The sequence below is a fragment of the Lissotriton helveticus genome, chromosome 2_1 (genome assembly GCF_964261635.1).
Source record: "Lissotriton helveticus chromosome 2_1, aLisHel1.1, whole genome shotgun sequence".
NCBI classification, from domain to species: Eukaryota; Metazoa; Chordata; class Amphibia; order Caudata; family Salamandridae; genus Lissotriton; species Lissotriton helveticus.
Window position 1 is genome coordinate 614,720,934 of NC_136059.1, and position 13,023 is coordinate 614,733,956.

The window sequence follows — 13,023 nt, forward strand, 5'->3', positions numbered from 1 at the left end:
CATCATTAGAGTACTGCAAACTGAGTGTATAGTGAATTTATAAGTGTGTTAGGATCGTCGCAGTGATTGTATAAGTACATATGTTGGCGCATCCTGACTCCAACAACAAGCTTGTCTCTAATTGGCTGCCCTGCATGTGCCAAAAAGTGAAACTTCAACTTTCCATGGCCAGTATTGCTACAGCTGCAACACTCCACTGAATGTGCAATAAACATTCATATCCACACAGATGTCTCATATCCACCATCTTTCTTGTATGGAACTATGGATGAATATAGGGTTAGTGATTCCCTGTATTTTCCATGTTGGCCATATTGTTGGACTTGGCTCACAGAGTGACACTTTGATTTTTACAACCCGGGTGATGGCAGCACTACAACACGGACACCCACATCCAGTGTTATCAGATTTTTAAGCTTTCTATAGCCCAAAGCCAACCAAAAAGTAGCCCAAAGTAGCCCAGTATTTCTACTTTAGGGAAGGAGGGGTAGGGACAGGGGCAAGCAGGCGGTGAATGCATTGGAATTGATGTTGCAGCAGGATGCCAAGTAAATATTTGTCTAATAAAGCTCTTTAACATTCTACTTTGCAGGAGCACTGTATATATATTTATAATCTGGCAACTAGCACAAACCAAAATTTTACCACACAACCAGCAAAATATAGCCCAATTGTGCGTGACCTAGCCCAATCTGGCAACACTGCCCGCATCACTTGATTCCTCATAGAGCTCACAACGGAGCCACGCCCATAGCACCACAGTCATTCTCCACAGCCTCATGGTGGACTGGCATACTCCAGGCCAGTCCACACCGCTTATGCTTACAGAGAAGGACAACAACGCTACATGACCCAGATTTTCATTGTAGGCATCTGCTGGTCACAGGTCTAGTTGTTAGTATACCATTGTACAGTGTTATCACATTTTTTAAGCATTCTTTAGCCCAAAGCCAACCAAAAAGTAGCCCAAAATTGCTACTTTTAGGAAGAAGAGGCAGGGACAGCGTCAAGCAGGTGATAAATGCATTGGAATTGATGTTGCAGCAAGCTGCCAAATAAATCTTTGTCTAGTAAAGCACTTAACATATTACTTTGCTAGTGCGTTGTATATATATTTATAATCTGGCAACTAGCACAAACCAAAATGTTACCACACAACTGGAAAAAATATAGCCCAATTGTGCGTGATCTAGCCCAATCTGGCAACACTGAACAGCCACTCCCTCACGGCTGGTATACACCCACACAACACCCATCCAGCACAGGCGTCACAAGACACGTGACCCTGCTAATATAAAAGACCGGGCGCAAGTGCTCTACGCCTTTTTAGAGTTTATAGTGCAGGGCCTCACTTCTCACTGAGTTAGTAGCACCGCAAGCAGTGAGCGGGTGTAAAGACTGCGATGATGATAGGTGCACTGGTATGTCCTCTGCCATGGTGATTTCAAGATTTTGCACCAAATGTGAGACCTGTTAGCTTGCAGAACGGAGCTGCATGATGTGGAGAGTGCCCTGACCAGGAAAACGTAAATGTAAATGTAAATGTAAATTGATACTTGTATAGCGCACTACTCACCCTCAAGGGTCTCAAGGCGCTTGTACGAATACCGCTGTGGAACCCATCCTGGCTTTCCCCGTGAGGTGTCCACTCCTGGGCACCCCCAAGGTGGAGGCCAGGCATCCTTAGCGTTGTGGGGGCCGTTGGGGAGATTAAGCAAGCTATTGCCCAGAGTTGCAGAGTGGGACTCCATGATTGGAATAGGCACCGAGGCGAGAATTATATGGTCCGTGGAATTTTTTTGAGCTCAAGACCCGCCAAGGCGGGGAATTGAACCCTGGTCCCGGGCTAGACCTCTGCATCAGGTTCTGCCACTCTAACCATTGAGCCACAGTGAGAAGTGAGTTCTTGGTGTGCGGCGTCGGGCAGTGGGAGTGGATGGTATACTGCACCCTGAATGCAGAAAGGCGGCAGAGGGATTTAGGCGTACGCACTCATATATACTCTGCCACAGAGTCGGATTGGTACCGCGGGCACTGGTGCAATGCCCAAGGGGCTGGTGCCCAGTTCCAACTGTGGGCTGCTTTTTGGAGCAGTCTGAGGGGCAGATTTGGGCAGTGTTGCTGTTGTTCAGATACAGCCAGCGGCCCAGTGGGTGTCTGAATGGTCTTTCTGGAGGTAGGCGGGCGTCATTACCTCACGTTTAGCAACAGGCAGAGGTGTCACTTTCTTTCTCTCGCCGGGCCGGCCCATTAATATATGCATACATAGCATACATAGCAGGGCAGGGGGCCTGAGCAGAATTGGCATCACTTGTTTTTAAGTCACCAATGTAAACGAATCCCTGCATCTTTTTGTATCTCCTCCACTCTTTTTTAAATAACATTTTGCAGAAGCAGTGTTTTGAGGAAAGGCAATATGCAAATGTGGGCCACTTTTTTTTTAGCATGATTGCGCGGATTTTGAATTCTAAACCAACCCTGCTCTGCTCTGCCATTACAAATTCTGTACTATCTTTCAGATGTGGGAGCTTGAGAGTACCACTAGGTCATGGCACGTGGTTTAAGACAGAGCGGAGGCGTAAAGGTAAGCTGTGACGGTTTTGTATACAGTGGTGGCACTCAGTATCCCTCCTCATCTCTTCCTTTCTCTCCCTCATACTCTTTCTAGCTCCCTCTTCCTCTTACACTGTTTCTCTCTCTCACATTCTTCCTCTGTTTCTCTGTTCCTCTTTCTCACACTCTTTCTCTCTGTCTTCCTCTCTCTCACTGTTTCTCTCTCTCTCTTTGTCATTTTTACTCTTTCTCTCTGTCTTCTTCTCACTTTCTTTCTTTTTCTTTCCCTTCCTCTCACTATTTCTCTCTTTCTGTCTTCTGCTCACCTTTTTTTCTTTCTCTCTCTCTCTTCCTCTCTCCTTGATGTTTATCTAACAGGCTGTGAATCACAAATCAACGTTCACCCCCCCCAACACCCCCAGAGCTGAACGCGCGAAAAATCTGCGATGATGCGTGGCTATCCTCAACACATGTGAAAGTTGTTTCGGCACATGATGGACCCTCTTACACACCCACCGGTGGCGGAAGGTGAGCAGAGAGAATTCTTTCTGCAGCAGCAGGCAGTCACCTCTGGGCGGTGGGAGTGGATAGTGTGCAGCAGTCTGGGCGCACAAGAGCGCACTGACACCTCCAAGCAGTGGGAGTGGATGGGGTGCACCAGCTTCATTGCGCATTGGCGAAACAGAGAATTACGAGTGTGCACGTGTATGTACACTGCAATTACTAATTCTATACTATCTTTCAGATCACTAAACTTGAGGGCTGCACTATCTCCCAGCACGTGGTTGGAAACACACTGGTGGCACAAAGGTGAGCTGCGAAGTTTTTCTCCAGTGTCAACACCCCCTCTCCATCTCTTCCTTTCTCTCTCTCATACTTTCTCTCTTTCTGTCTCTTACTCTCTCTCTCTCATTCTTTCTTTCTCTCTTCCTCTCTCACACTCTTTCTCTCTCTCCCTCTCTCACGTTCTCTCTCTTCCTGTCTCTCACTCTTTATCTCTCTCTTCCTCTCTCTCACACTGTTTCTCTCTTTATCTCTCTCTCTTCCTCTCTCTCACACTGTTTCTCTTGTTGTCTTCCTCTCTGCCTCACTCTTTCTCTCTTTCTCTGGATTCCTCTCTCTCACTCTTTCTCTTTTCCTCTCTCACTCCTTCTCTCTCTCTCACTCTTTATCTCTCTCTCACTCTCTCTTACACTGATTCTCTCTTCCTCTCTTCCTCGTAGCTCAATCTTTCTCTCTCTTTCTCTGTCTTCCTCTCTCTCACACTGTTTTCCTCTTCCTTGTAGCTCCCTCTTTTCTCTTCCTCTCTCTCACTCTTTCTCTCTCTCTCTTCCTCTCACTCACCCTTTCTCTCTCTCTTCCTCTCTCTCACACTGTTTCTCTTTCTCTCTTCCTTGTATCTTACTCTTTCTCTCTCTTACTATAGCTCTCTTTCTCTGTCTTCCTCTCTCTCACTCTTTCTCTCTTCTTCTCCCTTTCACTTTTTGTCTCTCTTTCTACCTCCTTTGTTGGACGCATGACGTACCATGTTATCTTTCTTTTTGTCTTGCAGGCTGTGAATCACAAATGGACCAGCGATGACACGCCACGGCTGTACATAGTTGTATTTGTTGTTGTTTAGTTTAAATAAAATGTTTTATATGTAAATCTATACATGACTAAAAATGTTATTTGTCCAACCTCACAAGAATCTTTTTATTAATGGTTCACACAGGGACACTTCCGGGCCCAAGAAGGTTGTTGGGGGTATGCTAATGTGGGGAGACGCAGTGTGAAAGGGGATCTCTCACAGAAAGAACTCTAGTATGTTTTCAGAAATGCCTCAGACAGATGCCAGCTGATGGACTGAATCCCAAAATGGCTTTTCAATAGTGTGACTTATGAACAGTTCGCACCCAGGCTCGCAGAGGGACAACTGCGGCCTGTCCGCTCGACTCACAGACGCAGAACTACGCGCCGTCTGCTCCCAAAGGAACAGCAGCGTAGTAGCTCGCAGAGGCACAGGCACAACAGCGTACTAGTTCGCAAAAGTAGAAAGCAGCGAGCCAACGGACTGGCTTCTAAAGGCATAGCTGCAAAGTGGTGATGTTGGGCACAGGGAGCGTGAAAGGGTTATCTTCCTACTGGTATCCTGGAGTGGAAGTCGTGCTGCCTGGCGCTCACCTGTTTCTCCTTTATTGTTAATAAATCTTAAACCTTCACTGCGACCAAATCATCATTACACAGAGCGCTGCTATATTAAATTGCCCCCAGAATCTTTCTTTTATATTTTCACACGATGCGAGGCACAAGATGGCTACTAACACTTCCTAGTTTGAAGTGTTAGCAGCTTATCAGAGGCAAGCTCGTGCTACGTAGTTAGGCACCCACCCTATATATATATTTTTTTCTGTTAATATCTCAAAACACTACTGAACGGTTTTACACCATTTCTACAAAAGTGCGCTTTCTGCACCAAGACCTTTCTCCCGGCCAAATTTGGCATAATTTTGTTCAGCAGTTTCACCTGTAGCCTTGTCTAAAGTTTCGTATGGAAAATGCATTGAGAAAACACGTGTTGGGACCCCCTTTTTTATCAGCCCCCCCATGACCAATCACCCCTAGACTTTCAAAATAGGAGCTGATCAAAAAAGAGAAACGTTTTGGGAAATTTCTTAAACATTTGTCAAACGACGCCAAAGTTATACGCACATGGAGGGCTCCAGGAGAGGAGCCGTGCAACACCCCTCCCAACATGAGTAAAGCCCCGGGACTGCAGGGACCCCAGCAAGCCCAGGGACTGCGGGGACCACAGAGGGACCCGCAGTCCCTGCCAGCCCCCGCAATTTTTTTTGAAAAAATTCCCCCGAGACCTAGCCCACCCCGGGGTCTCGTTAAAATAAAACACAGGAACCCGCGACCCCCGCATGAATTGCGCCAATTTCTTTTTTTTGGGGGGGCCCTGGGGGTCCTTCTGGGACCCCATAGCAAGCCTAGGGGGTCAGGGTGTTCCTACCCTGCCCCCTTCTCTTGTTTTCTACATTTGTTTCTCTGTTTTCTAGCGACTTGCTTCTACCGAGCCACAAGATGGCTGCCAACACTTCCTGGTTTGGAATGTTGGCAGCCAATCACAGTGAAGCTGGTGCACGGGACTTAGACTCCGCCCAGATATCAAATCTTTTATTTTTTTAATTTCTCGACAACTACTGAACGGATTTACACCATTTAAAACAAGGTTGCTTTCTGACCAACACACTATCTTTGTGCCAAATTTGGGGTAATTCTGTTCAGTACTTTCAGCTGTAGCCTTGCACAAAGTTTCCCATGGGAAATCGATTTATTGACTCCTATTTTTTAAATTTCTCTAAAACTACTGAACGGATTTACACAATTTAAAAAAAAGGTCGCTTTCTGAACCAAGCTCTACCTTTCTTCCAAATTTGGGGTTATTCCGTTCAGCAGTTCGGGCTGTAGCTCGCCGCAAAATTTTCTATGGAAATTAACATGGGAAAACGTGTTTTGGGACCCCCCCTTATTTCTCAACCCCCTTGACGAATCACCCCCAAACTCTCAGGATAGGAGCTGACCTAGGTTACCTTTTTTTGGGGGAGATTCGTAAAACGACGCCAAAGTTATTAGCAAATCAAAAATGCTTTTCCTATGGAAACTAGGTTGTAACTATAAGTACCTACTGGCGACCGCCAGTAGGTAATATATATGGGCTTTACTTAACATAATTATACTTACCATGAATAGTAAAGGCATGCATTGTAAAGTCATACACTCGGCTCAAGACAGTGCCCAGCTAGGATGACACTTGAACAAAAGAAGGGCTGATGGCCTCTTATATTTAATCTCCAGATTACAACACTTAACACATTTAGTAGAGCACAGCGCGGTGAACAATAAAGTTATATTTTAATTGTTGTTTTGAAAAAATAGCAGTATGATCTATGCAACACTCGAGAAATATTGGCAAACGGGTTACATCTCCACTTCGTTTAGAAATGTGTTGTGACATTTGATTCATTTTTAGCACAGGGTGTAGAGAATAAGTTATATACTGCACTTTTTTTAGCACACCGCCTTGAGTCTCGAACTCAGTACATGATAACCATAAAATGGTACTCTACGCCTTTAAATAAGCAAAGCACGCAGGGCTAGCTTGTAGCCTAACGCGGAACACCCACACACGCTGGTTAACTTTGTTTGCAGTCCGAGGAACGCTAGAATTCTGGTGAGGATTAAACACGAGAGCGGATACTGCACCACATTTTCAATTAGACTGGGAGAACCAGATTTTAAGTTTGTTTATAATTATGACTTTACAGACGTGTAGGGGAGAATACTGGGAGCTTTTCACTTTCTACCGACGGTTACGTTGTAAACCAAGACAAGGTTTGCGGTAAGCGTCTTTATCTTTCCACCTATAGGGAATCTTAGAGTAACATAATCGAGTGTTCATTAACTCTCACTCGTTACAGTTTAAACACGCAAGGGAGGCTCCATTGTAGACAGACCTGCGTGTTGGCAGAAAATCACTCTCAGCTTTACATTTAATCGCTTCAAGTGATATATTTCAGCGCGCAAATCTGACCACTGAGATTGGTAAGACACCTATGGACCAGAATACATGATCTTTAACAACTTAATCACTATTTTAGACACAAGGAGTTTTGGGTCTCTTTTTTATCACCTAGTGGCAGCAGTTAATTTTGCAAAAGAATGGTTGGCAGCTTTGGTTTCGGACTACCCACTGTGGTTTTCACATTGTAATAAGCACGTTGTTGATTTTTTCTATTTCACTTCAATTCTATTTTTTAAGAGTGCAAATTCTACATTAGCATTGATATTCATGTTAATATATGTACAGCTTTCTTGACAAAACTAATACCTCACATCAACATGTTACCAATTGAATTAAATTGTGTTGTAGGTTCCTGTGGACAGAATACTTGGATATTGCCTGTACTTTACAAACAACTGACACACCCCCTGAAGAAGGGTTCGTTTCTTGGAACCCGAAATGCATTGGGATTTTTATTTGAATTGTTTTTGAGATTGCAAATTAGATAATCATTTAACATTGACCACCAATGTATGATTTATGAAAACGTTTGACACTGTAATACATAGTGCAATGTGATATTTTGTTTTGTTTTTAAATATAATGATGAATCATGTCTTACATGAAGTTGTCACTAATATATACGAAGGTGTGATAACATTTAAGTGCCTTTTGAGCTTTTTTGAGTGAAGAATATACATTTTTTAAGAGTAACTAATTGAGACGACTGGCGTCGTCCATTTATGGCAGAGTCCGCACGTACGTGCAGCGTTCATGCGCAGCGGGCACGCCAAAGGCAAGCCCGTCTACGCCCGTCCGCGCCCAGCGCCAGACCCCCTGGCCCCCGCAGATGCCATCCCACCCGCCAGACGTACGACGCCGCCACCCTCAGTGCACTCAACACCGGCCGACTCCCCAGCTGCCACCGAACCTCCCCAGGACGCACCCACAGACCCTCCACCTGCCGATCCTGCAAGTTCTCCTGCATCCGGACCTGCACGGCTCCCGCCCCCGCTAAGCCGAGCACCAACAACAACCACCTGAAGTGCATTCTGCTCAACACCCGCTCCGTCCACAGACACGCCGTGGAACTATGGAACCTGCTCGACACCACATCTCCGGACGTCGCCTTCCTCACAGAAACCTGGATGAACACCTCCTCAGCGCCCGACATCGCCATAGCCATCCCCGACGGATACAAGATCACCCGAAGGGACCGCGTCAACCAGACAGGAGGAGGCATCGCCATCGTCTACAAGAACACCATCCGCATCACGACCAGCTCCGACGACACCCTCACAACCGCCGAACACCTTCACTTCCAGATACACACTGACCCCAAGACCACACTCAGAGGCACCCTCATCTACCGACCCCCAGGACTCCGCACACAATTCAGCGAAGACATCGCAGACTTCATCAGCCCGCACGCCCTCCCCTCCGCTGACTACATCCTCCTAGGGGACCTCAACTTCCACCTGGAGAACAACAACGACAACAACACCACCACCCTGCTGGACAACCTCGCCAACCTTGGACTCAAGCAACTGGTGAACACCCCCACCCACTACGCCGGACACACGCTCGACCCAATCTTCTCCTCCAGCAAGTACATCTCCTTCAGCCACTCCACCGGACTACACTGGACAGACCACAGCTGCGTCCACTTCAGCTTCAGAAAGACCACGACTCACCACCGCCCACAACAGGTTCCCCGCAGGAGCTGGAACAAGATCACCACCGACCAGCTTACCACATCACTGAACCAGAACCCTCCCACCAGATCAACGGACCCCAACCAAGCAGCCAACAACCTCACACAGTGGATCACCAACTGCGCTGATGACCTCGCACCCCTGAAAAACCATCTCAGCAGGCCCGGAAGCAAGAAAGCCTCCTGGTTCAACGACGACCTCAAGAACTCCAAGAAGAACTGCCGTACCCTTGAGAAAGCCTGGCGAAAAAACCCGACCACAGACAACATGACCGCCCTCAAGCACGCCACCCGCAAACACAACCAGCTGATCCACACCACCAAGAAGTCAGCCTTCAAGGACCGACTAGACAACAACGTACACAACAGCAAGGAACTCTTCAGCATTGTCAAAGAGCTCTCCAACCCCAACGCCTGTAACAACAACATCACTCCCTCACAAGACCTCTGCGACTCCCTCGCCTCGTTCTTCCACAGCAAGATCGCCGACATACACAACAGCTTCGGCGAACAGACCACGCACCCAACCACAGAACCAACGCCCCCCACCACCATCCTCCGCGCCTGGACCCCTGTCAACACCGAAGACACCATCCGCACGATGAACACTATCCACTCCGGATCGCCAACTGACCCATGCCCCCACCACGTCTTCAACAAGACCGACTCCATCATCGCACCCCAACTCCGGGACATCATCAACTGTTCCTTCAACACCGCCACCTTCCCGGAAAGCTGGAAGCATGTCGAACTCAGCGCCCTCTTGAAGAAACCTTTAGCAGACCCCACCGACCTCAAGAACTACCGCCCCATCTCGCTCCTCCCGTTCCCCGCCAAAGTCATCGAGAAGACCGTCAACGGTCAGCTTGCCACCTTCCTCGAGACGAACGGATCCCTCGACCACTCAAAGTCCGGCTTCCGAGCCAACCACAGCACTGAGACCGCCCTCATCGCAGCCACCGACGACATCTGAACCCTGCTGAACAACGGGGAAACAGCGGCCCTCATACTCCTGGACCTCTCCGCAGCGTTCTATACTGTCTGCCTCCGCACCCTAGTACAACGCTTCAGCAACATCGGAATCCAAGAGAAGGCACTGGAGTGGCTCATCTCGTTCCTCGCCGGAAGAACCCAGAGAGTCCGCCTCCCCCCGTTCAGATCCAAGGCCACCGAAGTCATCTGCGGCGTACCACAAGGATCATCACTCAGCCCCACCCTCTTCAACGTCTACATGAGCCCCCTCGCAGCCATCGCACGCAACACAACCTCAACATCATCTCCTACGCCGACGACACCCAGCTGATCCTCTCCCTCACCAACGACCCTGCCACCCCCAGAACCAACCTACACGAAGGGATGAAAGAAGTAGCTGAGTGGATGAAGAACAACCGCCTGAAACTGAACTCAGACAAGACGGAAGTCCTCATCCTTGGATCATCACCCTCTGCCTGGGACGACTCTTGGTGGCCTCCGGCCCTAGGCAGCGCACCCAAACCAATGGACCATGCACGCAACCTGGGCTTCATCCTGGACTCCTCCCTCTCGATGACCAGACAAGTCAACGCCGTCTCATCATCGCGTTTCAACATCCTACGCATGCTTCGAAAGATTTTCCGATGGATCCCCACCAAAACCAGGAAGACGGTCACCCAAGCACTCGTCACCAGTCGACTGGACTACGGAAACACCCTCTACACCGGAACCACAACCAAACTGCAGAAAAGACTCCAACGCATCCAGAACGCCTCCGCACGACTCATCCTGGACGTCCCCCGACACAGCCACATCTCCGGACACCTGAGAGACCTGCACTGGCTCCCCATCAGCAAGAGATTCACGTTCCGTCTCCTCACCCACGCACACAAGGCCCTCCACGACCTGGGCCCCAGGTACCTCAACAACCGCCTGACCTTCTACACTCCCACCCGCCAACTGCGATCGACCAACCTTGCCCTCGCCGCGGTTCCACGCATCCGAAGAGCCACCATGGGAGGAAGATCCTTCTCCTACCTGGCAGCCAAGACTTGGAACTCCCTCCCCATCCACCTCTGTCGTTCCCAAGACCACCTCTCCTTCAGGAAGCAACTCAAGACCTGGCTGTTCGAGCAGTAGAGGACCCCCCTCCCTCAAGCGCCTTGAGACCCACTGGGTGAGTAGCGCGCTATACACATTTCTTGATTGATTGATTGACTGATCGTGATCCATAGTCTTCTCTGAATTGTTTATTAGCACATAGAGAGTGACAGGGGTCTGATCTCTCTCATCACAACGGCAGCACGCACACAAGCCTAAGATTATTTTGAATTTGCATTACATTTGGTTTACATTGACAGAATTGAGGTGTGCAGTTACATTCACCTTATTTGGCCTTTTATATTCGGCATTTGTTTTAGGCTAAGCTGTAAAGGAAAATAAGAAAGCCCCCATACTTTCAGCAGGTTGTTGCACCATACTGAAAGAATACAACATACAGACGATAATTAAAGTGTCCTGCTGTCAGCAAATTATATGGTGATGTATTTAGTATGTTTGACTGCGATAGACTGGATTAGGCTCAATAAAATCTGCTGGGTCTGGGATTCTCCTAAATCCCCCTAATTGTCTGCGATGGTGATAACACATGCATTTTAGGTAACCTGTGATTGGTTCAAGCATCATTTTATTCAGAACTAACAGACTGACAAACAATTGTACGAAGTTTCATATGCATCTATACATCAACTGGAGTTTAATAAGCGCACATCTAACTGTTAAAGAAATGATTCTTGGTAGTGTACGTAAGTTGAACATATTGGGGATAGGAAAGGCTAATAGGGTGCATGCGCTCCTCGGATGAGCCTATAAGAGTGGTTCTGGATTTTTGACAAGGCTGCTCGAAGTGTTCAGCAAAGAGGTGCATTTTTATTCCCTTTTTGTTCTTTTATAGATTACATTTGCAGGGTCTCAGCAATTTTACTACATATTTGTTGTAATTGTTTTCAGACTCTAATATGTTATTTGTATATGTATAGTGTGACATTTTTGTCCTCTTAAAACATTTTACTATCAGATATACTTTTAATAGGAACACTGTGTATGCTTGCAGCAGTCATAAGTCATGGTGATAAAATATGGAGATCATTGTTAGGACCACTGCAGAACAGATGGTGAGAAAAAGCACACATACCTAACCTCGACACCTTACAAGATGCTGAGAACAATGATATTGAATCTGAACACAACTGGCACACATACCCCATCCCCAGGGTAAAGCCAAGGACACACCGTGCAGCCCTCATCTCTCAATGCTGCCGTGGGCTGAAAGTTAGTCCGAAGATCAGAGAGACGTGGAGACTTACAATTGGCTAACACACACATCTGACAGGAAAATCGTAGAGCAATACCAAAGGGGATGATGGACGGAGCATTGGAACAAATCAATCACTCACCCCCAGTTAACTGATCTGGGTTTAATCCATCATCATTCTTTAGCTCATTCCACCACCCCTGTTCAGATATGGCCATGTCTGAACTGGGGTGGCATGGTGAGCACAATAACGATGGATTAAACCCAGTTCTGGCACTGGGGGTGAATGTTTTGCCAATGTGCAACATTCCGTCCATCATCTTGTGTGTTTTGCTGTTTGCCCTATGTGGGAAGGGTATGGCCAGACGTGGGTCCCGTGCTCACTACGCCACTGGAGTCAAGCTATCCTGGCTGATGACGGCTGATAGCCAGAAACCAGTCCTAGGATGCTTGATTCCAGTCCACGGAAGACATGGCTTGGCAGTTCAGGCGGGACTGTTCCCATGAGGCACAGGGTCAAGACTAATTTGCATACGGCCATGTCTGAACTGGGGTGGCGTGGTGAGCAAAATAACAATGAATTAAACCCAGATCTGTGACTGGGGGGTGAATGTTTTGCCAATGTGCAACATTCCGTCCATCATCTTGTGTGTTCTTCAGGATAAACATAGAGAAAGAGAGCGCTCTTAAAGGATAATCAACAAAGCCTCACAAATAATCGGAAACAAAACACAGTAGACATTTAGGGATTCGCGTTTTATGGCTCAGGCATCTATCAAGCTGCTCGAATAGCCAGGTCTTGAGGAGTCTTCTGAAGGTTACCAGGTCCTTGGTCTGCCGTAGGGGGATGGGGAGGCTGTTCCAGGTCTTGGCGGCGAGGTGGGAGAATGATCTGCCACCGGAAGTTGCTCTATGGATTCTGGG

General features: G+C 47.6%; 1 long non-coding RNA gene across 1 annotated transcript; it reads left to right on the forward strand.

Annotated features, from left to right (window-relative positions):
- Positions 1 to 6,695: 6,695 nt before the first annotated feature.
- LOC144819451 (uncharacterized) lies at positions 6,696 to 7,653 on the forward strand. The gene is made up of 3 exons (XR_013607376.1): positions 6,696 to 6,769; positions 6,864 to 6,937; positions 7,469 to 7,653. It is a non-coding gene; the product is annotated as an uncharacterized LOC144819451 (long non-coding RNA).
- Positions 7,654 to 13,023: the final 5,370 nt, after the last annotated feature.